The following is a 24,817-nucleotide window of genomic DNA, read 5'->3' on the forward strand; positions in this document are numbered from 1 at the left end:
TTCTCCCCCGTCTGAATACCCCTAAAGCGACGACGCCCTGTAGAGCGAACAGCAACGGCGTTCGCAGGGGCGGGGCGACGATCTTTAAAGCGCGCGCGCACGTCGCGCCATCTATGTGGCCACTAAGAAAGCACCCTGAATTACATGGTGTATATAAATAGCTCGCCGTTAGCAGGCTGAAAGACTGTGCTGTCGTGACCTAACGTCTAACGCAGCGGGCTGCAAAGCGAGAGGTCGCCCGTTCGATTCCGCGCATCGGGAAGAATTTCTGAATTATTTTTCTTTGTGGCTTTTCTATATATATATATATATACACATATACATATACGGTGAATGACGGCGGCCACCGACGGCAAAAATCAGCCGAGACTGTCCATATAATTGCTATCGCAATAAAATCTAGGTATATAAATGTTGCTCACATAGAGAAGCTATCGTTGCAAGGCCTACATGCGCAGCCGACAATCGATCGACTAAATGACCCTGTTCACACCAGCACAGCGTTGTACCCATCGAACTGCTGCGCGGAAAGTCAGCAGTGATTATAATAAACACGTCGTCGCAGGCACCTTAAAGTGTGTCCCTGCGGATCTTCACGTAATTGGAGTACCTGTTCACGGACATCATTCACACGACTGTACTAGATCGTGTACTCTGTTTACGGCTCGTTCCACGGGGAATGTACTTCACACGCCCTCTCAGCAGGCTGGGTAAACTCGATCGCTTAAGCGACGCATAGCTCTGAAAACTGGGTTAACTGCTGATGCTGTAAGCGTCGCTGCTCTGTTTTGCCTTCCTCTTGACACTTCGCTCTTAGGCGTCTCGTGAGAACGCTGGGGAGTAATAAGTTCACTTCGATGGTCGGGGAAAGGAAAGAGACCACGTGCTCTGTTTTACGACGCGTCTGGTCTGGGGCCATCGCAACGTTCGTAAGTTTTTTTTTCTTCCCTTCTGCTTCGCATTCTTCGTGTTGCCGTGGGCAAGAAGTTGCGCCAAGGGAGAATAGAGTTTGTCTACGTCACGTGCGTAAAGAGAAACGCAAGCATCGGACGTCGTTTGGCTTATGGCGCCCTTGGGCAATACGGTCGACTCGCGCGCCGCGAAAGAAGCGTTATTTCCGCTCTCAGTATACGCGACGCCTTCGGTAAAATATCGGCTTTGGTGCTACTGTCGCAGATAATTTAGAAGTAAAGAAAATGGTAAGGTTACGACCGGCTGCACCGATGACTCCAATGTGCGACGCTCCAAACAGAAACTCTGACACTCTAAACAAAGAAATAAAGAAACAAATGTAGTGCGCGTGGGTTAAGTTATATAAATACAGAAACAGACACGTCGGCCTTTCTTGTTTTTCGCTAAAGTTCATACCATCTTTTTTTTTATCGGATGTCCTGTGAGGTCCGATAACTTCCACTCGGTTTCAGTGTTCTTTAAAGAGAAATAGATAGATAGATAGATAGATAGATAGATAGATAGATAGATAGATAGATAGATAGATAGATAGATAGATAGATAGATAGATAGATAGATAGATAGATAGATAGATAGATAGATTAGATAGATAGATACGCTCAAAGTCGCAGAAGTTCGCTAAGAAATGCTTCGGATTTAAAAAACAAATGTATACCTTAAAGATGACGCTCATGTATTCTTCTTGGGACCATACATTGCTGACATACATTCTATTTAAAACGTAAAAAAAAAAGCTGTTAAAAAATAAAGGAAAGGTTACATTGAAATTCGTCGACTGTCATTGTGCGTCACATCCTTCCGGTTTTTGACAGCATTGTGTCTCAACTTTGTTCGAAGATTTTTCAAGAAAGTTCCTGCGGACACACTTCCGATCGGCTCACAAGGAGTAAAATATATGGTTGCCGAAGGCCATTCCAAGTTTCTGTCTTTCGAACCGAGTATTCGAATGAAATACATCGATAGTAAGGACCGTTGAAACCACAACTTACTGGTTGAAACATTCCCTGAGAAGTTTTTGTTGAGAAGCTGTGTATGAGTCCGATAGCGGGATTTCTTCGACTCCGTTGACAGAAAACCGTGCCACCGACTCAAGCAAGAAGTGGCGTTGACCGCATACGTTTCGAGTTGGAATTGCACATGCAAGGCAGACCCCAATATCAGTTTCAGTAATGACATTCTCACATTGCACCATTATAGGTTTCAACGGCCATATGTATGGTGTAATCTTTTACCTGTACATTCCATGAACGAAGTGTTCAATTCGACCAGACATCAATGTGCCGGGTTTACTGCATCCATGTACCCTATAAGGAGTGTGTATAAAAGCACCCTATATATAAATATCATGTCATGGGATCAAAATGCAAAATACACCATGGTCCAAATCTTTAATGCATTTGGGTGGCAAGTTCTTGCAGGTAGCAGCTGGGATAAGTAAGATGCACGTATACAAATGTGGACATATTAAACCAACGCGCACGAACAAAGATAGAATCTCCAGTTAGGTTTAGCCAACCTCTCCATCATCAATAGCTCCGCCCTCCTATTCTCTCTTTCTTCTCCATTTTCCTCTCCCTTCGCCCAGGCTTGCTCTCCTCCTCCTTCAACTTTGAGGCCGGGGAGAGTGAGCGAGGCGTACATAAACACGCTGCTAAGAAAAGCAGACGGTTCTCTGACAAAGACCAGTGCACTTGTCGTAAAGTTGGCTCCAGCGACAATCCCTGTTCAGCGATTTCTTACTTCGAGCATCCATCTTCCGCTGGCCTTATTTTCTTGTCGACTTAGATTTAGACCTTTTTTTAGTTGTGGTGATTAGGCGTGTGCCGAGCGTAATTTCACCGCAGCATTTTCAGTAGAAGTCCTCCGACTTTCTACCCATATGTTTTGTACCGGTAGAATGCGACGAATGTGAGTTTTTTTTTTTTTTTTGGAAGGATAGTGGTTAGCTGTCTGTCATGATTTGGTAAAACCTGCCATACGTATTCTAATCTGTTTTAATTCGTAGAATTTCGTTCTCGTGATAAAAGTCTCTCGTCCCTAAATGACCAAGATGGACCTTCTCTTGAACAGATTCTAGACGCTGGCTAACAATCCTCAAATTCGGCGCTTTCGCCAGGCTGTTCAGCAATAACTTTGTCTTTTACATATTCACAATACTTTTACATTTTGCCTGCTGATGTAATTTGTAGTTTATTGTCATTCGTTGACAGCGTTGGTGAACATGATAATGTAATCTATGGACCGTAAGTTGCTGAAATATTGCCGTGAAATTTTTACACCTGTAGTGCTTTATAGCGCAGTTGTTTGAACACTTGTAACAATGCAGTCAACAGAATTGTAAATATTGTCTCCGTGCCTGATCTCTTTCTTGATCGCCATTTTTACACCTTTCTTGTGCAGAAGTAAGGTAACTGTGGAGTCTATAGATATTAACGGCGAAGGTGTTTTAGCTCGCCATAGTTAGTGCGGTGTCACCATGAAACTCCTCAAGTGGGTATGCGCCCCAGGAACTGGGCAATCCCTACTACTGTGCACAGCAGGCGCGAGTGTCAAACGAAAACGAACATGTGAAAAAGAGATAGAAAATAGAGAGAAAGAAAGATAGAGAAAGAGAGAGAAAGAGAGGGATAGAAAGAAAGAGGAGGAGAAAAATAAAGATCATAAAGAGATAAAAAGATAGAAAGACAGGGAAAAACAGAAAACGATAGAAAGAAACAGACACGAAAAAGAGAAAGAAAAAACAGAGTTCAAGATGGAGAGAGAGAAAGAAAGAACGAGAGAGAGAGATAGAGAGAGGAAGGGAAGAAAGGTAAATAAAAATAGAAAGAGAGAAATAGACGTAGAGAGAGAGAAAGAAAGGAAGAAATAGAAAGAAACAGATGCAAGAAAGCGATACAAGAAACAGAGAGAAATAAAGAAACAGGAGAAAGAAAAAAAAAGTAAAAAGAGACAAGGAAGGACAGCCAGCTGCGCTCTTCGTTCAGGCTTGGCACCACTAGCGCGAGGTTGCCATAATCTTTTAAAAGCGAAGCTGTTCATAGTCGAGTGTTTCGTGTCCGATGTTGGCGTAACGAAGATGGTAATTTTACGGGTATGTGCCACAGAAATTGAGTAAATCCCACTACTCACCGCTGGTCCAATAAAAATGATGAAGAAAACTTGCTGCAGGCCGGAAGCTGTTGAAACTCATAGGGCGCAACAAGAGGAAGAAGACTGCGGGTACCGAAGGCGCTCGTAGTAGTAATAAAGAGAATAAAAAAAAAGAACCTTGCTTCCGTTCGCCTAGAACGCAGTTGTGTCGTCTCGCTTCTGCGATATTTGCGCTTTCAGAATGATCAAGCTTCCTCGTTCTTCCGATGAACAAGCCTCCTGACGTCAGCGTCAGCGAGAACTGACGCTGAAACGGGCTAACGCACGACAATGGCCATTATGGGATTAGCGGACAGGTGGTGAATGTGCCGATTGACGGTCAGACAACCGTGGATTGCCTTCCCAGAAACATTCCTGATGACATTGCCACGGACGTGCATCTTAAGCGAAGGCTGTGTATAAGAGTGGTAACCTGTGTATAAGAGTGGCATGGTCAAGACGCAATAAAACTGTATATACTACCACCTCAGAGTTTCACAAAAAGTGTTTAAAAGCGAGCAGTGATACAACGTACCTGAAAGACTTGCAAAACGTAGAAACCGCGATAGCCTGACGAAGGGAAGGCCATCAGCTTCGGTCTTTCATCATTGTCCGCGAAGCGGAGCTGGTTGAAGCTTTTTTTTTGCCCAGGTTTTACCGTTGGTTTCTGGTACTTTCAGAAAACGAGTCTCTAAACTGAACGCTTGTTAGAATACCATTTTGAGTTTTCTATCGCTTTGAAATCTTCAACCTTATCAAAAGAACGGCTTTAAGCTTACAGGACAAGTATGAAGACTTCGAGAGGAGCTTAGTACCACACTTTATGATGACAGTTTCTCTCCTCATTCTGGGGCGTCAAGGAATGTGTGTGCACACACACACACCTTCAACTCGGATTACCTTTCAGCCGAAGTTCTTTCCTCCGCACTTCCATTTCTCGTCGGAACATCTCAAGTACTTCACAGCCCTTCTTAAGGTGGTAGCAGTTTTGCCGTTTGCCCAAACTACTATGATTTCCTTGGGGTGTAAACAAAAATACATCACACGTCTCAAGTGGAAACAACGTGTTTGGTCCGGGTAGGCCGCGTACGGAAGCCTGTCTCAAGAGAATCGTCAACACTTGTACAAGGCTTTGGACAAACTCGTAAGAATCAGGTAGAGCTACAGTCCTCCTTTATGGCAACCGGAAGCCGTAAAGCCTAATGAAAACCGGGCTGTGCAGCTGCCACACACTACAGTGGATAAGTTTGAGCACTCTGGCGACGGCGCAAGCAGCAACATGACACGCATCTCGTCCATAAAAACGGCTGCTACGAGCTTAGAGAGCGAGAAAAAGGCCTCGCGTTATCAGCCTGCAAGCGGCGTGGTGCTGCACCTAGTAAGGGTATAGATAAAGTGAATCCGGCGCAGGGTCGGAAAACTACCGCACGGCGTATAACACACGCTGTCCACCGCGAGTTCACCCCGTTGCGAAGTACTGTAGGCCCAGTGCGCACCGTGTCGGCAATGTTACCGAGTTGTATGAGCGAATGGCCGCGCTTCGAGCGTTTCCTTTTGTGGGCGCTGAAAGCAAAACGCTGAAAGGCCGAGTGAAGCAGGAAGAACCTTTGTTTCCACTCGGGATTTGCGCTGAATATTCGCGAACCGTGGACCAGCTATGCGGAACTCTGCTTGTGAACGCATGCAATTCGCAGCAACGTTCAGACAAAATCGAAGAGGGACTGCATTTTGCATATTTAGACATTCTGTCCTAACATTTCTGCTTCGTTAAGGTCAAGTGACAAAAGAAAAAGGCCTGAATTCGATGGAAGGCGTTTCCGACGCAGGAATCACCGTTGAAATACCTTGTGTCAGTACAAAAGCGCCTTCTCTAAGAGTTAAAAGGCCGAAATGTATAGGAAACTATGTGCGCGAGAAAAAAACATTCGGCTGCACTTAGGCTAATTTATTCCGAGGCACGATTCGCTTGACAGGACACACGCATAAATTGGTTTCAGTACTTATGTATGAGTCCTTCCTTCATTTAAGACTTAGAGATAAAATAAACGTTGGGACTTTTATTGCGGTCATTCAACTGCCTCGTCGGAAATATGCGCTTGGTTTCTCTTTTTTTTTTTTTTGAATTTGGATGTGAAAACATGGGTAGGTAGGCTGCGTTAGAGCCAGCTTACGAACATCATGAAAATGGTATCGAACTTACAAACAAACAAGAAAAGCAAAAAAGACAAAGAAAAAATAGTATACATGTCGTGTCATACGAATGCCGTAGCTTTTTGCAGCGCTACGTCTGCGACACGCAGAAAATGGCGTTATTTTTTAGACTTTGTGTTAGCTAGCTGTGTAATGATGCCGCAGTATTGAAAAACTTCAGAAGGCGGCCAGTAAAAGCTTGACAAAAATACAAACCGGTAAATGTTCCTAAGCTTCATCGGTGCATTACAGGCGGCTCATCATTATATTACCTCGTCATTAGATCATTACAAGCTCATGAGTTTTGTTGGTTCGAAAACAGACATGGTTTTTTCTTCTGCGCTGTCGTCGCAGCATGGTATTTTAGTACTGAACGTAAAGTCCAATCGCGCTTATAATTCTCTGTGTAAGTGCACATAAAGCTGAAAATATGCCTTCCAGAAAACAAAATTTTCAAACAACAAGGACTAGATGCACTGCTTTTATTTAGTTGTTCTTAGAGATCACGAAACAAGTGTTGTTAGTTACTAACGTTTGTTAGAAACTAGTACTGGAAACATATTTCATATCATCCGCAGACAGTTATTCTACTTGCATATATCATGCCTGGAGATCAGGCTGCACAAAAAATAAATAAAAATTCAGGGTTTTAGTGCGACTGAAATAACATACACAGCATCGTGATGAAAGTTCCTACTTGATCTGCTAGTATTTTCATTGGGTAGCGTATAATTTTAATATTTGTGCCATATATAAAAATGCCCGTGTCATTTCTAATGACAGAGAGGAGCCAAGGCCTTTAGCCGTCCTTCACATAGAATCTAGAGCTCATATATTGCTCTATCTGTGTCGTTAACCAGTCAGCTTGAAAAGTCCCGTTAAATTACGGGAACTATTGTAATGTGTTTCGATTTTAATGACTGGCTGGATATCGGCGTACTGTACATTTGCAATTTCTATGCAGCATGTACGATTGTCAGAGTCGTTTTTAATGACGAACAACACGCAAGCGTTTGAGCCCTGCCTCGCTTGGAGACCAGGGCCTTGGCTTTGCGGTTATCCACCTATAGTGTGCTCTAGTACAGGGAGTGGCGTGATTTCCATATTCTGATTCATGCAGGCACGTCCATAAATATCTTCAGAAAGCGTACTTACAAGATTTTCGTCTCGCACCAATTTTTGCTTTGACATCTCTATTTGTTTTTTTGTAGTTTATTCGTATAGTATGTGCTTTCAAATGCAATCAAAAACAGCCCATTCTCGTGGGGCCCTCAACCCTCTACGGCATTTTTTTTATGAATATATATAAGACGTGGTCATCGGCAGCGTAAGCAGGCGAATTCTAATCGAAGTCAAGACAGCGAGAGCCTACGCTGATCCGAAATGTTCTAACGAACTGGAACGAATTCGCGCTTTGCAATTCAAATCGGGAAATGTTCGTATATATGTGCACACTTACTGGGGATGTATGATAACTGGTGTTGTTGGGCGTCGTTCGTGGTGTTTGAAGTAATAGCCGTATAGTTTATGCGCAGCTGTCGTTATGAGTACAAGTCAGTGTGACCAGAAAGAAAACTTCGATGCACTTGCGTAATTGACCGTTCTTTAGCTTTGCTGCAGCATATATTTGTAATGCGGTAAAACACACACAAGGTATATTTGTTGTGCAGTGAATATTACCGAGAATGAAATTTGTGTATAGTAATTAGTATGGCGTTGGTCAATTATAAATACATGCACGAGCCTTCTGACGTCACAGAAGGGGTACCTAGGTATATAATAAGTGTTTTTGCAGGCCTTCAGAACTATTCTGACGTAGATGTGCCAGTTTAAGTAAACGCTCGTATCGCCCACCTAGCAGTCCTAGCATATGAATTAGGCCTCAAGAAAGCTTAGTACTCGATCCGCAATTAAGTTCGGGCGCACCTCTGTCATTCACAGTTCGAGTCTTGACACATCAGATAATCCTGCTAAAATCATCTCACACACTTCAGAACCATCTGCGGAAGCTTTCGAGGGCGGTTATTAGACGCGTAGGCGCTCTCTCTGTGACAGAGGAAAGCACGTGCGCGCGTTCGTAATTAAGCAGCGCGTTCCAAACGTGTTCCTAATATGCAGACGGTTCAAGGTGGACGTAACGTAAGCTTAAAGTTTCACAGCGAGTACACTTATTAAACATCACGGTGCTGCTACTGTAACCTCCACAGACGGCACGTGGACGTGTACATTGAGCGATCCCCTTCAGATACCCGTTGTGTATAGTCAACACGCATACGCATGTCGAGTATATTATTAGATGCGAAGTATCTTAAGGCGGAGCTCAATCCGGTGGTGGTGGTGGTGATGGTGGTGGTGGTGTGCGGCATGACCACCCTTACTGCGCATGCGCATACCCTCTCCACACACCTCCTCTCCACTCAACATCTCCCCTTCCCCTCTCCACTTTCCCTCTCCACGTTCCCTCTCCCCTCTCACTCTCCCATAGCCCTCTCCCCTCCACCCCTCTCCCCTCCCCCTCTCCCCTCTTCCTCTGAAACGCGGGCTAGACCAGCGCCCTCTTTTTTCTAGGTGGCATTGGCTAGACATGCCGAAATTCTCTCCTGCGCAACACCACGATGAGCTCGAGCGCATGCGCGTCCCCTCCCCTTCTCTCTCCTCTCCTACGCTGCCCCCCTCTCGCCCGCCTGTCGACCGCGTTCCCCGCTCGCCCTGTGAGAATTAACGGCCAGGCTAGATGGAAGATACGACGCGCGTAGCGTCCCTCTTCGCGTTCCACGACGCGAGGTCGGTAGCATGCCCAACGAACGCCAACGGAACGCGATCGTGCAAGTGCTCCGGCTTCGCATCGCCTCATGGTCCCCTTTAGCGGGAGATGGTGTAAATTTTTGTATGTGATATGGCGTAGAGCAGCTGCAGTGTAGAATCGCTAGATTCCGTCGATGTAATAAAGAAATGCTTTTATTTACACAGATGCCATGAAGACCGTGCTAGCAGTCCAGCTTCCCCACTTTCTCCTCTCGTGCTATCCGAGGCTACTTTTTCCTCTGTGTATGTCCGCTGGCACTTGCGTTAAACATTATTATTATTATTATTATTATTATTATTATTAAATTATTATTATTATTATTATTATTATTATTAAATTATTATTATTATTATTATTATTATTATTATTATTATTATTATTATTATTATTATTATTATTATTATTATTATTATTATTATTGATTGATTGATTGATTGATTGATTGATTGATTGATTGATTGATTGATTATTATCACTGCCGACGAAATCGTTCTGATCTCTTATTTCTCTACAAGCTAGTCCACGGTATCATATCCTGCCCTGTACTTCTCAATTGTGTTAATTTTCGAATTCCGCGTAAGTTAACCAGAGAGAACAGACCGTTTCATGTACCCGCCTGCTTCTTCCAACACTCTACCGTTCACAGAATACAAAGTCTTTATAATATTAATTTTCTTGATCTTGACGTTTTTCATAGTCCACAATCATTGTTTTTATCCGAGCTTTGCTCTGTTTTGACATAGTATGGCACAATGTACGAAGTCTTCCCTTCTCCGTCTTTCCGCATAGTTGTATATGTGCAATCTAATTTTTTATTCCCCTTCAATATTTCTCATATGGTCTTATTTTACTCCTCCCCTTTTGTGTTCATTTCTCTTTGTCTACGTGTTTTTGCTCTTTTTATTTCTGAAGACTGTCTGTATTGTATTGTTTATTTTTATTGATCTTTTTGCGTGCGCCTGCGCAAAGACCTCACGGTTGTTCCTGGGCACGTTAAATAAATGATTGGCCCCGCCACGGTGGTCTAGTGGTCATGGCGCTCGACTGCTGACCCGAAGGTCGCGGGATCGAATCCCGGCCGCGGCGGCTGCATTTTCGATGGAGGCGAAAATGTTTGAGGCCCGTGTACTTAGATTTAGGTGCACGTTAAAGAACCCCAGGTGGTCAAAATTTCCGGAGCCCTCCACTACGGCGTCTCTCATAATCATATCGTGGTTTTGGGACGTTAAACCCCAGATATTATTATTATAAATAAATGATTGACTGATTGATTGATTGATGATGATGATGATTATTATTATGTGAGATCAATTATCTAAGTGTTCTTTTTGATAGCACCTTACACTTTTCTGCTCACGCTAAGCGTGTTGCTTTGCGGGGCTTACTTTTTGCTTACTTTTTGGAGCTCGATGTTTTTCACAGCTCCCAGTCGTTGTTCTGCTCCGAGCTTTGCACTGTACTTACATAGCCTCGTACACTGTTGATATATTTTTTTCTGCCTGCGCATAGTTGTATATGTGCAATTTTATAACGTTTTTTATCCCTGATATTTTATTATGGATGTTTGCCTTTGTTTTTTTTTCCGTGCGCCAGTACAAAGACCTTACGGTTGTTCCTGGGCACATTAAATAAACGTTTCATTGATTATTATTATTATTATTATTATTATTATTATTATTATTATTATTATTATTATTATTATATTATTATTATTATTATTATTATTATTATTATTATTATCGTTATTATTGCTATGATTATTATTATTATTATTATTATTATTATTATTTGGCTTGGACGCGCAAAACACAAAAGGATATAGATGAAATAGGGAGGCTGACAGGCTGACAACAGGCTGACATCTGCCACATCAAAGGGGACAACGCCTGTCTACCTCTGCCTGCCTGCATGCCGAGTAAGCAGGCCCGTAGCCAGGAATTTTTTTTTGGGGGGGGGGGAGGGGAGGGGGCACTTGCTGAAAACCTTGACTGTTCGAGAAAAACACCTATTTTCGTAATTTTTTTTTGGTAAAAACACGTACTTCACCGAAATTTCGGGGGGGGGTGGCCTCCTAGCCCCCCCCCCCCGGCTACGGGCCTGCGAGTAAACATACGCGTGTGCACAATCAAAAGACGTAAATACGAATGTATACTGCGGCCCAATCACAGTGGCCCCTTTCCACTCTTAAAAATGCTTAAATATGTTTGTGTGTGCTTCACCCCAGAGCAGACACCTGTTGCAACAGTTTACTATAGCGAACCGATATTATGCAACGCACGCGCAATTCTCGCCTGCAGATATGTCGCTGGCTTTTCATTATGAGAGCAAACTACCCTGGCAAGCACATATGGCCGTGATTATTTATTTGGTACATCATCTGCTGTGAGAAATGAAAAGAAGAATAGACAGCACAATTCAGTGGTTACTTCAATTCTGAACTCATCTGTGGAGACAACAGCATGCTTCCGCATTGAAAACCGCTGTCATATTTTTGTTTTCCTGTTCCCCACACAGCCAGACAATTACGTTCAAACACAACGGCAAACTGGTCATGAATCGAGCAGTTATAAGGCGGTTTGTTTGGAGGGCGGTATAGTTGCGTAAAACAGGATAAAGAATAGGACGAAAAAATCATAGCATAAAAGATAGTGAAGTAAGCAAGGAAATTTCGGCTTTTTATTTATCTGAGGCTGCTCTTTTTTTTTTCTTTTGACATAATAATGTACTTTGCAGGGCCAATTCGATCTCAGCAGCTCGTCACTTAGTTGTGCGGCATGCAGCCACATTCAAGTTGCTTCTAACTATGTTTGCTCTTCGAATATGCAAGCCTAGAAAAACTATGGTCCCGTGCACATGTCGTAGAAGACTGCAACATAAGCTTTACAGCCATCCCATGAAGAAGGGGGAAACAAAAGTCAGCTCCGCCGCAACGCAGTAATGTTATGCGGTGAAACATAACAAAAATCAGAAGGGGCCACTGTCATTGGACATAAAGGGCCTCCAAAAAACGCGCATTCTTTTTAAATGCGAAGCATTTCTTAGTGAATCTTTGGCACTTTGAGCGTTTCTATCCATCCATCCATCCATCCATCCATCTATCTATCTATCTATCTATCTATCTATCTATCTATCTATCTATCTATCTATCTATCTATCTATCTATCTATCTATCTATCTATCTATCTATCTATCTATCTATCTATCTATCTATCTATCTATCTATCTATCTATCTATCTATCTATCTATCTATATCTATCTATCTATCTATCTATCTATCTATCTATCTATCTATCTATCTATCTATCTATCTATCTATCTATCTATCTATCTATCTATCTATCTATCTATCTATCTATCTATCTATCTATCTATCCATCCATCTGTCCATCCATCCATCTATCCATCCATCCATCTATCCATCCATCCACCCATCCATCCATCCATCTATCCATCCATCCACCCACCCACCCATTCACCCATCCATCCATCCATCCATCTATCCATCCATCCACCCATCCACCCATTCACCCACCCATTCACCCACCCATCCATCCACCCATCCATCCATCCATCTATCCATTCATCCACCCATCCATCTATCCATCCATCCACCCACCCACCCATTCACCCACCCATCCATCCACCTATCTATCTATCTATCTATCTATCTATCTATCTATCTATCTATCTATCTATCTATCTATCTATCTATCTATCTATCTATCTATCTATCTATCTATCTATCTATCTATCTATCTATCTATCTATCTATCTATCTATCTATCTATCTATCTATCTATCTATCTATCTATCTATCTATCTATCTATCTATCTATCTATCTATCTATCCGCCTACGTCTAGGTACTCTCATGATCGCCTCCTTACCTTGGTGTCGACCAAAATTGACATGTGAGGGTAAGAGGATTTGACGAATATGACTGTCGGGTCATGACATGAATAACGGGAAAATCCTGCCACGTACATCGTCAAACCCTTTCCTCCAGACACGTGTGGCACATACCCGTTTACCTCAGGCCGCGGTGCACGGGTATGCGCCACAGGTGATTGACAGTTTATATCTACCCAGGAACGACGAGAACAGATCATTTAAGTGCGAGAGCGTTAAGAAAAACTGACGTCGGCAGCGTTGACCCGACGAATGGAAAGAATGAAAATTAGGATCCCAGCAGCAATCGAACCCAAGCATTCTGCGTGGCATTAAGTTATTCTACCACAGAGCCACGCCAGGTCTATAAACTGGTTTGCAAAAACAGCCTATGCAAGTTTAATATCGGTGCAGCGTCAATTGTTGTTGTGGTGCTAGCTATCTAATTTTATAAGAAAACAATAAACACTACATATGTACTCGGCGTCATATCAAATTAACATATGTGGTTCCAGTGCTGGCTCCGCTTTTATAGCACTCTAGTAAACGTTACATTTGCATCCCTATGAATGAGCAAGCTATAACGAAGCATTGCTCGACCCCGGAGGAATATATTAACGAAAGTTACATATGATGTTCACATGATTACACGATAAAGAGAACTTAGTTTCGGTAATATTGATGTATGTACTCTAATGTGAGAACTGACGTTACATCCCACCATAAGTTACCCTTTAAACGCCAGTGTTGTCGACGTGCCTGATAAGCCCACGATGTGCACACAGCTACTACACTTACAAAAACACGTCGATGCACCTCGTAACGCTTCGCTCAAAGCCACAAAATACAGCATGAAACCGATCACAGCATGAAACAGCATGAAACAGCATGAAACAGCATGAAACCGCATGAAACCGATTCCAACAACGCGTGGGATCTGCCGAATTTTTTCGAGGATATGTTTCGCGAACCCCTATTTGAGAACCACTGCTGTACAGGCTTAATGAGTTGTTCCAAAGTTCCTCTCTGGGGATCAATAAACACTTGGGACAAGACTTTTGGGGAAAACTCTTGGGACAAGAATCTCCACTTGGTGGCTATAGACTTCATGGGCTACTGTGCAAATACATCCTCCTCCGCCATTCACACACTTGTAGCGCGCGACATCCTTCAGTAATCAAAAACTAATGAAATAAGTTTAACTTAGCCTATGTATGTGTTTGGTAGATGCTTCATCTAGTCGCAGAAGACTATGGTATAGCAATATTCTTGATTATATTGTAGTCACGCAGGTACCTCATAGGTAGCTGCGTGACTTAACTGCTTATTTGTTCGCATCTCATTCGTACGCACTCTGCACTTCGCTTAGCTGTTTCTGTATACATGTCTCGGCGGTTGCGTGTGGTTAGCGTGCTTTGCTGACGCGACATAGTCTTGCTAGAACTTGAACTATACCGTAGCAACATCGACCTTCCGTACAGCTCACAATGGGACCACGAAGAAGGCCAAATGATCTAGGAAACAGTCCTATATCGCAAGCGCTACGTTTTGAAAACACTGCTATTCAAGGAATGGCGGATACTTCAATGTCGGCCTGAACTTCTTTCTAAATGCACATAACGGCAGTCTTCGAGTTGGGGCCTGGAAGGAGGTAGAAGCATGTGCTTGACGTGTACCTAACTAAAGACGCACGCTGCCGTTCATCAAGGTAGCCCGTCGCTTTCTTCGATACGTCAGCTCAAGGTGCTCGCGGAAGCCATTCAGTATGACGGCTTCGCTTTGTCAGGCTGGTAGACACACGCCCGCTCCTTTCTTAGCGAAACGCTCGGCGAATAATAGGCTGACATGGTTCGGCCTGCGACGCAACGAACGTTGACGAATGCTCCCCTCTAGCGATCTTGTATACACGGTGAAAAATATTGTAGCGCTAAGTGTGCTACAAAATACGCGACGCAAACCTTCGCCATGCTACTCGGTATTGTATATTACTTCGTTCCGTAGAGTTTCCTAAAATTAACTAGAGGGGACTCTGGCGCTGCGATCGTTCAGCCACCATGGGAATGATGGGTAGTACACAAATTTGCCTAGTCTTCGTACTTGCGGGCTTCAAACGCACTTGTGGCTTTGTTTATTGCTGTGTTTTGGTTTTCTTTCGGATAAAACAATAGACCGTTGTGAACTTCGTGACCAGATTTGAATTGGTAAGCCTAAAAAAGTTAAAGTGGTGAAGTGGAACTGCTTACTTTTGCTGAACTTCGTTTTGCGACAAAGCGGCTGCAGGCGACTCGGAGCCAAACGGAGCCGAAAGAACGATGTTTAGACAAATTTGTGTACTACCCATCATTCCCATGCTGGCTGAAGCGTCATGCGTTGCAGCTCCCATAGATACTAGCGCCAGAGTTCCCTCTAGTGTATCTATATGAAACTCTATGACTTCGTTCCACCTGGTAGACAATGGACGTGCGTGAATAAAATATCTTGTGCGCGGTGTTATGAATTTTTACGTTTACTACTTCATTTTACTCCCGACTTCGTCATAGTGCAAGCTTGCCATGGATACATGCCTTTTATGATAGCTTTGTTGAAAATAGATTTAATGAAATATTTTGTCGAGTCGTATCTAGAAAGTAATGCTACGTGTGCTTGTAGTTCTTCATCTGCCACTGATATGAAAAGCCCTTGAACAGGTGGTGCCGCTGGAGCCAATGTTTCGACATGTGGTCTTCTCTTCTTCAAGACAGCAACTGCCTGCCTTAATGTGCATGCCAGCCCCAACCGAAACAGAAGAGGATGAGAGGGCAAGTGCGATCGCTTCAGGCTTGCATCTTCGACTGGATTTCTGCCGCATTTGGACTGCCACAGATATGTAACTTCTATTCATATTGAAACAGCGCAAAAGACGTAGGACACAGAAACACTTGACAACACGAGCACTGTGTTGTCCAGTGTTGTTCAGCGCTTGTGTTGTCAAGTCTTTCTGTGTCCTATGTCTTTTGCGCTGTTTCAATATGAACGCAAACCAACTAGCCCAACTCTCCCTTTTGCTGCATGTAACTTCTATGTTACATCCAAAGATGCAACCACGCCAATGTCAGCGCGCGCTTTACTCACCCCTGTCTTCTCTTCCTATGTCTCTCTTTTCGCCCCCTTATCTCTCTCCCCCAGTGCAGGGTAGTAAACCGGACGTGCGTCTGGTTAACCTCCCTGTCTTTCCTCGCTTCTCTCTCTCTACTACTTCAATAATCGACGCTGCCATCACCAACATCTGTTCAACACGTGAAAAAAAGCGCGCCAAGATGGGACAACGAAAAGAAGCACGCATACACAGTGGTGTGTATGCGTGCTTCTTTTCATTGTCCCGTCTTGGCGCGCTTTTTTTCACGCTCAGTATATATGTACCAGCTGGCCCGCCTACAATCAGTGTTCAACACGCATCGTACGTACCACCGCGCCGTGCGCGTCCTGGGGCAACTGCCTCTCCCAGAACGCCTGGTATTCTGATGGTGCATGTTTTTGCAGTGATGTTCATGCTTGTACGAATAATTTTCAGAGGAACGAATGCTAACGCAATAATAAGGCCCAACATAAGACAGGTTGATGATTTTAAGTATTTTACGCTCATTAGTTTGGTGTCTCGAGTATACAATATATTTCTTAGGTCAAGAGAACGTTTTCATCAGTCCAACGAACAAATTGGTTTTTGAAGGTAGTATGAAGGAGTCAAACCCATGTCGCTAATCAGTAAGCACACCGCTAATGTCATTTAGAGAACTTGTTAACCTTAAGAAATCCCCAGATCCAGTGGACACACACACAAACGCCCCATGAGAGTAGATTGGATATCAACCACCATCGCGCATCAGTTGGTAGAGAGAAGATGTGGGCTCGACTACCACTTGCGGCCATTTGTCTTCTTGACTACTTTAATTCCAAGTTTTAAAATTCTTCCCTTACGCTTCTTTTTCGTCTTTCTTGTATACTGGCTTTTAATGGTTCTGACGAACAATAATACAGCTTTTCGGTTGTCACGCTTCTCCTCCAGTCCTCTTATATGGCAATCATAGATTGCCCAAATGTCTGTGGTGCTTTTTCTTTTCCTTATGTGAACCAGTTAATCAAAAAAAAAAAAACTCACAAGGACTGCTACGAACTGCTTCACAATTAATTTTAAGCTGCTAGTAAGCATTCTTTCCGGAAGGGAGAACAAAAAATCCTCTCACGTGAGGAGCCGAAAAAAAAGAACGTGCCATCATCGCAGAGAGACGTATCGTATCATGCTCGAGGCAAAAGTTGTTACTTTAACTGGCTATACATTGCACTTAAGTAGTATCGTTATTCTCGTTAGAAGTGTATTTAAGTAGTCATATTGCATTAGCGATAGCGCTTTGGAACCATTTGAAGTATTCTGAGCCATTTGGTTGAACTAATCGCTAACGATGAGATCATTAAACAAGCCTAATCCTCGCTCACAGCCTGCACAATAAGCACTTTACAGGATACGCGTGCCTCACTATTGTATTTCGAAATCTTTTTGTTTAAGCTTAGAGTACTCACGTTCCCGTGTCACCCATACAATGTAGGCATTTTTCTTCCTTACGCCGAGCGAAACGAACGGAACCAAAACGACGTGAAGCATGCATATTAGCCATGCAGCGATAAAAAACAGCAGCGAAACGCCTAGTGGAGGCCAAACTTACGCATGTCTAAGGCATCACTTTCGTGATCCCGGTTCGTGCGAGGCGAATACCAGAAGCAACGTGATCTACATTCGAGATTAGCTTTACGCAATCCCTATGACGACGGGCTCTAGATGACGCCCACATTTGCAGAACAGCTCGTCCAGTATGCTCGCTTCGCCGAAAAGGACCTTGGCATTTTCAGAAAAAAAGGACAGCGCTTGCGTAATGTCAGAATGAATCAGACTGTTTACCCTATTTCTACGGAATGCCGAAACTGTCTGGAATATGAGCCAAACCACTTACTGCGTTCGTTTTTCAAAGTCGTGCCTACGCAAACTGTTTACTTGCATGTCTTGAGAGTTTGTCATGCTACATGTACGAAATAAATGGATTCCTATCGGCCCCAGAATCTGAAACGGGCTGCTTCGTCTTGCCGTTCACTTGATAAAGACGAGCGGAGAGTCCGCTTTATTTTATTTTTTTTCTTGCCTTACTTTTTTGTTGCTTTTTTCAGCGTGACACGCGAGTGCTCCGTCAACTGGGAACAGCTTCACCGATCACAAATACTTATCTTGTCTACCGGGCGATAGCTGCTACTATTCTTTTCTTGACGTGCTGGCATGTCTTCAGAGGAGAATGGCATTTACGCGCGCTTGATAAGAATCGGGACGGCTGTCGCAAGGAGCAGCGCGGAATCGTTTGAGGGTACCACGTTTTGACAACGACTTGGCCAGCGGTATGACCGTATAAATGGAGACAGCATGAGCGCCTTTACGCTACGTAAAGTCGCTAGGACAAACACAAAGTCTACAAGTTGTGGAGTGGGACACGTCGCTCCATGTTGGTGAGGGAGAGAGAGAGAGAGAGAGAGAAATAAATTTTATTGCGTGACCATGCTTGAGCCCAAAGCTGGGTGGCTTCCTTAGTCCAGGTAGCCATGGCTCGCTGCTTCCGCCCGATCTCTGTCCGCCAACCATAGTTGGTTTCCAAGGTCTCGCGTCAGCAGAAGTGCCTCCCACTGGTCTTCTAGTTGTTTGCTTCTCTGGTTCTGCTCTGTTCGGACCGTTAGAGCTTGATGGTGGTGATGTCGGTGGCACGTACGGGTTATTCTTGCACCACAGCACCATATGGCGCAGGGTGTTGGACGCGTCCGGCGGGTGGAACATGCAGTCCCGCCCGTAGGTCCCGGGATACAGAAAGAAGAACATTAAAATAGGACATGCGCTGACACACACTGCTGTTCCTCATCACCTCGAACTTCTGGTGAAATGACCGCATATCGTACATTGAGGTAAAATCCAAATAAGGCACGAGCTCAGGAGAATATGGAAGCTTGAAGATATTAGACAAGTGGTCTTCTCTTCTTCAAGGCAACAACACTGCCTTGAAGAAGACAAGACCACTTGTCGAAACGTCGGCTCTAGCGACAACCCGTGTTCGAGAATTTTTCATCGCATTGAGATAAAAGCAATACGAAAGCTGGGACACTGAGATCAGTCGGTAAATCAACAAAACAAATAAAACGCCTCCGATCTCCAAAGCGTTTTTCAAGTCAACGCTGAAATGAATACACGTCAGCTATGGGGAATGACTGTTAGTGAAACAGCACCCACAAAACACGAAAAACAACAAAAAAAAATACATCGGTAAGCAATAAAGTTTATAATCAGCACTTCTTTGGGCTCTGCTTGGCACCACTAGTGCTCACACAAGATGCGCATCTAGAAAACACTAGAATCCACATCATATTACAAAAAATAGAACGAGCTATACATTCTCTATACCACGATAAATTGGAATTTATATACAGAGCTGATTGTACAAACACTATTGATTTAACTATCGCTACAATAGCTTCTGCCTTGAAAAGTCACCGAAAGCTCAGACTTTACCAGGGTACAAATAAACAGATTGATTTTTTTTCCGGACTAAACGAACCTTGGACATCTTTTCTCGAGCAATGCTATAAATTCCTCATATGTGTAATCATCCATTCGTTCGCTGCTGAGACCAGTCGGTTTTTCTACAACGTCGCACTGTTACGTAGCTCATTATAACGTACAATGCTATTGCAATCCGTTCTCTGTACTTTCACTATTACTATCGCTGTTATTTACGTTGCCGCTCCTTTTAATCAAATAGCTTTCTTTTGTATACTTATCTCACAGTTCCATTGTAGTTCGAACAAAGGAACGACGTTACCATGGCTCTGATGTGTCAGGGCAGAATATCGAATGATGTATGGCTATGAATTGCTCCAAACTCTATCAATAGGTCACGAAGGCCTGTTCCTTGCATCACGCCTATATATACGTATTGGAGGATGTAGGTCCCCCATAACACCGCTTAATGTAGGGATCCAATTTCCCGCCAGTCGAAAAGACCTGCTGTATACCATCGGGCGGTGGAAACCAGCTGCGGTACTTCGAGGCGTGTTTTTGAACTTCTTTCAACACAATTTCTTTTTGTGCTTTAACTTCGTTAAAAACTCTCGCACATGAAGTAGCTTTCACTTCATCCGCACAATGTAAAGGCGACAACGACGCCGCCGTCATCAAGCGGCGAACGACACGTATAAAGTCTAAATGTACCGCTTAGTCCCAACTCAGAACGAAATAAAGTTTTGCGCTGGGTAAGGAATTTGGGGCGCGGAGTATTTCGGTTTCGTAATGCTCACGTACTTGGGGGACAAACTAAGAAACCTGCTGGGCCACATACAGAGCGCAGATAGAAGCTATTCAGAACGGAAAATCTGCTACGACGGGTTATTTGCGCTCTATTGGATTTCGTTTCTTCTTCACTTGTCGACTTCCTCGCTATTCGCTAGCGGATCATTGTGGCCAATGGAGCGCCAGAAGATTGTGGACAGCCCTGGAAGTGTCATTTGCAACAAGAACCACGGGAATTAGACAGTACCTCAAACGGCAGTCGCTTTGAGCCGTACATGGCAATGTGTGAACTCAGCGAAATGCAGCCTGGCCCCCGCAAGTGATAAAAATTTTACCCACGAACACTGAAAAATACGCTGAAAAAAAAAAAAACACTGCCAAGTATCTAGAAAACGCATATACTTCCACACGTTGCTTAATAAATTTGTTCGGTTTAGTGGTAACTGTAAAAAAAAAAAAAACTTGTTCTTTGTTTTCCTATCCTAAGTACGTTGATGCATGAGGACGTTCGTACCTGAATAATGAATACATTGGTGGACATAGCGCATGAAAATCTACAACGCACTTTAGGACACCAAAGGCAACGTGTAAGTTGTGTCGTTGAGACAAATACAGTTTCTTCGTGTGTTTGAGGCCCCTGTAGTTGGGCAGTTACCAGCGGAGGAGCGTGACCGCGTTATATGCGTGTTCAATTAAACGTTAAAAGAATCATCTTGCGAAACAACTACTCACGTCGATGCTGCGCATACGAAGATGACGTCATTTCTGATGAGGAAACTCGAGAAAAACGTAATGCGCACCTACACGTAAATAAAATGAAACTGTCCGGGCTACACTCTTAAAAAAAATTGGAGTTATACTATCGGTTACTGACTATTTGTCGCAAATGTAACAACGGTCTCAATAATTTCAGTTAGTAATGTTAGCGTTAGTAGATGGTACTAATGAATAAATCTAATAACCATTACTAACGATGCTTACGAATCTTCTCTGCGCAAGTAGGATGTAGTGACATGCTTCGTAGGCGCATACACAAACCGGAAGTAGTTTGTGTATGTCAAAACGAAACATGAGACAGGATGACTGAGCCAATGTAGTAATCGAGAATGAAGAACGATAGGTAATCATGCAACATCACCGGATGTGGACTGCTTATAATATTATCTGTTGGGAAAATATCCCAGACGAATGTATAAATCAGTGCTATAGTACCCTGGCAATCATGCGATGCGTCGGAAATGATTAGAAAGGCGTCAGATAGTAACGCTATGTTGTTACGTTTCACCAATACGACGCACGTTCTCCCAGAGCAGCCCTGACGAAATTAACTTTCAGGAGCTTGAACAGAGATATGTTACGGAGTTTTGTTGTATCGATAGCATTAAGCCCTCCCCTTGCGAAGCAGGAGTCGCGGCAGGCTAATTGAAATACGCTGAGTCTAGATGTCAGGAACCTTTTGTTTTCTTCCGTGCGTATAACACTGGTGATGAGCGTCATCTGTCCCGCGAACTCACTGCATGAGCTGAGTTATAGTTAAACAGGTTGCAAACTCTATTTAATATTTCTTTATGAATTAATATGCATACAAATGACTTTTTTGAGTGTTGAGTGTACGGACAAAAACGGTTCTTTTTTTTTTCTTTTTTTGCAGTAACTCAGTCAGGTTCGGTTAAGTTAGAGAGTACGTGAAAGAAAAATGCGAAAAACCCTTTCCGGAGCTTAGAAAAGGGAGGGAAGTCCTCGCGGGATTGTCAAAAGTAAAAAGACTAGAAAAAATAGAGCGCTGTTTCGCAAGGACTTTTTGAACACATGTTACAGGAGCATGCACGAAATTAATGGCTGCCACTGGGAAAAAAAAGTACACGTATTTTGGGGTGGCTTTGCTGAAGTAAGAAACGCGCGCTACCTTCTTTCATGGGTACTGTAGCTCAATGCTATATTGTTCTTTCTTGCAGCAGATTACAGGGTATTATAATTACAAACGAGCAGTGGCAACTGCATTAATTACCCAGGTAAGAAATTATATAGGAACACTGCTAGAGGGGCTCTTTCTTGTGTGTGGAGAGATACCCTGACGACAAGCCAAGTATTTCCGTCTTTAACTCCTTGGCTGGGTTCATGGGTCCAAGATGCATTCTTTTCTTGTTGACTCATACTTTGAAAAAATACTATGCAGAACGTTATAGAAGCACGCAAATGAATCCTCCCCCCCCCCCCCTTTTTTTTTTGCAGGCAGATTTTTAGAATTTTTATAACCGGATATTGCTTTAATACTGCAGCGTTTGCAATTACGAATCACCTTTGTGTCTAGGCCATTAATGAACGCGCGCGCATGCGCGTGATCATGCTTATGAACTTTTGTTAATGTTTGAAAGCACCTTCATGATTCAACTATCGTATCAACGTGCAATGTACGGTACAGCGAAGCCGGATGGCTTCCGAACATGGTTGGCTAGGGTTCTCACGTGAACTTTCTTTTATTTTACATCGTGAATTCTCTACTACTTTTTGTTGTTGTTGAAAGTGCAGCCGAACGCTGTTGCTAAAACAAGTGTACGAATAAATGTGTTTATTGAACCACCGCTACAGAAGCAAAGGAATGTAAAACAGAAAAAAAACAACGTAAAGTATGAACTGTGCAAACACATAACCATAGTCAAACAATATTAACAATTGTTCGGGTTTTACGTCCAAAAACAACGATATGTCTATGAGTGACGTCGTAGTGGAGGGCTCCTGAATTTTCGACCACCTGGGGTCTTTAACGTGCGCCTAAATCTAAACACACGGGCCTCTAGCATTTTGCCTCCATCGAAATGCGGCCGATACCGCAGTAAAATACCATAACCACAAGACAACCTCGGCATGTGCTTGCCATCGTTAAACAGACTGAAGCAATGCGCGAACTATCTACTAACTTGTATAGCCTACATTATTACAGCGAAAGCTGTTATGAGATCATTTCACCGGCCGTTTTTGGTGCCGTAGTTGTCCGCCGCCGCCGCTGCCGCCGCCGCCGCCGGTGTCCGTAACCAGTATCGCTCGAAATAAGAAAAAAACTAAATAAGAAAAAAATTCCAGGATGGAACGAGGTTCGAACCTGGGCCCTCTGCGTGGGAGCCCAGTATTCAACCTCTGAGCCATGCCGGTGCTTGAAATTGCTTTGCAAAAAGGTCCTATACAGGCTTCATGTCGGGAAGGAACCACATTAGCATATACAATATAGCGTGGTAAAAGAGTAGAATAAGCACCAAGCGTCGCACAACGCGAATTCTATAACCAGGCGTCACACAATGCGAATTGCGCAACGAGTAGGTTGTTGAATGCTTCCAACCCATTACAAAGAGCTCTGCCATAATTCTTCATCGTCATCACGCACATCATCAACAAAGTGCGCATAATGCCTTACATGCGTTTAGCAGGTACCACGGCTGTCTGTAGAATGACGAAAAATGGCACAGTGCCTACTGCCCTACTTCTAAAAAATTACAATGATTTATAGCGTAGTGGGTTCCTCGCAAGTGCACTTCTGTTGGTTGCCAAGGAAGCCCATAAGGCTCCCATGATCCATTTCCTCAGGGTCTCAATAAAGTCAATTCTCTCTCTCTCTCGCTCTACGTTTCTCCGGTTAAAGTGTGTTATAAACCGTGGTGGGACAGTTAAATAACGACCGGGCGTCACACAATATGCATTACGTAACTAGTGGGTCGTTTAAAGCTTCCAACCCATTACAAAGGGAGCAACCATAACTATTCATCGTCATCAACCGCCGCGTCAACAAACTGCACATAATCGCTTACATATGGTACCTCGCTTCTCCGCAGAACAACGAATAATGTCGTGCTGGGTGCTTCCCAACTTCCCAAAAATTACGCTTTGTGGCGTAGTGGGTACGTTGCTAATGTACCTGTATTAGTAGCCACAGGAGAGTTTACAACGGGCTCTAGAAAAGCCGCTCTTCCAGCTTTCGCTGTGACTGTGCTGCGCTTTCCGCGCAGGCCTGGCGTTTTTTTGCAGCAAATTATTCGACCCATTAACTAGTATATAATACCTTTGGTAATGTCAAACACATTTACAAGTATTACTCGCTTGAGACAGACAGTTCTTGCTATCGAACACCCTATCCGGTGCCACACAAACCGTTCAGGAAACACCAATCGAAGCTCGCTCAGTCGCATCACCTCTAATATGCGGTGCATATAACTTCTACGAGCTCTCTCTTTCCTTGTGGCTACCAGCGAACGAGTCTGCCAAGAATAAACGATACATACTCAGAAATCAAAACAGAAGGGTGGTAGAAAAGGCGGAAGCCGAATCAGATAGGGCAAAGCCCAGGAAAGCATCGTTTCCCCGCACACGGAATCATTTGGCGCCAGCCAGCGCAGGCCAGCCGATTTCTCGAGAAAGCCCAAATGAGTGCCGATACCGTCCTATCTAAGTGCTCTAGCCCAACATGGTGGCCGTGGCCGCGTTGAGGCCAAGAA

Source organism: Rhipicephalus sanguineus, chromosome 5, assembly GCF_013339695.2.
Source record: "Rhipicephalus sanguineus isolate Rsan-2018 chromosome 5, BIME_Rsan_1.4, whole genome shotgun sequence".
NCBI lineage: Eukaryota > Metazoa > Arthropoda > Arachnida > Ixodida > Ixodidae > Rhipicephalus > Rhipicephalus sanguineus.